This window comes from Alligator sinensis, unplaced genomic scaffold (genome assembly GCF_000455745.1).
Source record: "Alligator sinensis unplaced genomic scaffold, ASM45574v1 scaffold512_2, whole genome shotgun sequence".
Taxonomy (NCBI): domain Eukaryota; kingdom Metazoa; phylum Chordata; order Crocodylia; family Alligatoridae; genus Alligator; species Alligator sinensis.
The window spans coordinates 1,196,115-1,198,585 of NW_005842182.1; positions in this window are offsets into that span (position 1 = coordinate 1,196,115).

A 2,471-nucleotide genomic window follows, 5' to 3' on the forward strand; every position below is an offset into this window, starting at 1 on the left:
AAAGTGTTCAAAATGTACACTCATTTTTTGAGGTAGCTCATTGATGCGGTATGTGCAAAACCCAAGTTACCCTCAAGGAGTCTTAATTGACTTACTGAGTTTGCTGTTGGGTTTTTAGTCATAGCCGTGTTGGTCTAGGGCAGTGTTCAGCCACCCCCAGTATGTGTGTTGAGCATGGCGCGCGAGGCCATTTTGCTCCGCACAACACCACCAGCCTAGGTTCTAGGCAGCTGCTGCCAGCCACAAAACCCAGGCTGCAAGCCCTCCTGTTAGCAGACTGGGCTCGGTGGTTGGCAGCAGCTACCCAGAGCCTGGGCCAGTTGCAGCCAGGAGGCTGCAAACATCTGCTCCAGGCTCCGGCATTAGCTCCATACTGGCAGGTGCGCACACGCCTCAGAGCAGACAGTGGGGGAGCAGCCTGAGGCAGCGCAACCGTGGCCTCTTCCCCCCTGCCAGCGCAGGTAGCTGCTGCCAACCACAGAGCCTAGGCTACTTGCAGCATGGTTTACAGCTGAGCCTGCCTGACTCCCACCCACTCCAAGCCCAGCCCCAGCCCAGCCCCGCACCAGGGTGAAATTGGCGTTGCCCCTCCCCAGGAGCACCGCACCTTTTGCAGGCTCAGCTGTGTGGGCGGTTGGACTGATAGGCAGGCTCTGGGCCAAGGCCTCGGCCAGCTATGGGGCTCTGGCAGGACCAGGGCATTGTTGGGTCAGACTTTGTCCAGTGGCCAAGGAGCCCAGCTCCATGCACCTCCAAATTTGGTTCTGTGTATTTGTCTGCTTCTGTTTGGTTCTCTGTGTCTGTGCGCGCGCGCACAGACACACACACACACACACACACACACACACACACACACACACACACACACACACACACGTGTCTGGTTCTGGATGTGTGTGCGCGCATGTGTCTGCTCTGGGTGTGGTCTGGGTTCTCTCTTGACACAAACACGCACACACTGGCCCCCAGGCCCCACACACTGGGCTCCAACCCCACACACACTCTTGGGGCTCCTGGCCCACCTTTAGAATCAGGGCTCTAAGCCCTGTCCCCAAGCCCTCCCAGGGCTATCCTCTTATCCCTGGCCCCGGGAGCTTCCTTATTAGCTCCCCAAGGCTCAGGACCCCACCCCACTGGAGCTTCATGCTGGGTCCTATATGCAGCCTCAGACCTCGACCAAGAATCTGGGTGCTGCCACAGATCCTTCCACTGACCTGGGCCCTGCCTCAGTGCTCTTGATGATTCTGGGCTCTCCCTGCCTGATCTCACCCACCAGGGATGTGAGGCTGGTGTGATGGGCAAGGAAGCCACCACCCTAAAGTGGAGCAGTCACGTACTCAGGGAGTTCAAAAGTTCAAGAATAGCTTATTGCATTGCAGTTTTGCTGACCTACTTTTTGTAACCGCCGCTTGTGGAAAAGTACCAGAGTTGGTGGAAAATGCACAGATGTGGGTTTGGTGTTACCTTATATGGAAATGTTGTTTACTGCTGATGCCTTGCCTTTTAAAACAAAAAACAAAAAGAGTATAAAAGAACGCCCCGCCTTTTAGTCGGGGCCATTTTGCCTCCTTGTTGGCTTATGGTCTTTGCTCGAGCAAATAAACTGCAGGAAGCCTTTACCCGTGTTGCCTGGTTCCTTTGCAGCTAGACACCGAACTTCAGGGAGTTTTCTCCCATGACAATCTGGCAACCCAGATGGGACCCATCTAGCTTGGAACCTTTGGAGACCTCCACCCCCCCGACACCCCAGCGCGTACCAGGTGAGTTCACCTACTTGGGTCAGTCTCGGGAGGTGGACGGTCCCCTCGGGACCAATAAGGCAGGATCCTCAAATCGGGTAAAGGGATAGTACTGGCATGTACCTCAGGTCAGTACATTTCTGGTTTTCTGGTTATTCCTCTAGAGGATTCTGGTAGCAGTCCAAGGGTATCCGTCTGCCTCTTAAAAGCTGATAGAGTGGCAGCCTGGCCAAAAGGCGAAAGACACGGATATGAGGTAGTGGCAAAGCGGGAAGTGGGATGCCTTCACACAGTGGCCACAGCTGCAACAATAGTTGAGAAAGCCCAGGAACTAGTCCTCAGATACCCCCTTATCCTAAAGGCCCCACATGCGGTGGCCCTCCTCCTCCTCCAGAAAAATACTCAACATTTTTCTCATCAAAGAATGAACAAATACGAAACCACACTCTTAATGGCCACAAACCTGGTCATAGAAAGATGCAATACCCTGAATCCAGCCACCCTATTACCTCTACCCAACGACGGTGAACCAGACTCCCACGATTGCCTTCAAGTTGCAGCATTTTCAGACAAACCCAGGGCAGATCTCAGTGACTTACCCTTAGACAACCCTGACTTGATTTTTTATGTAGATGGCTCTTCAAAAATAGTTAACGGGGTTAGAAAAATGGGTTATGCGGTGGTAACTCCATTTGAAGTACTTGAAGCTGAACCACTGCCTGGGCAGTTGAG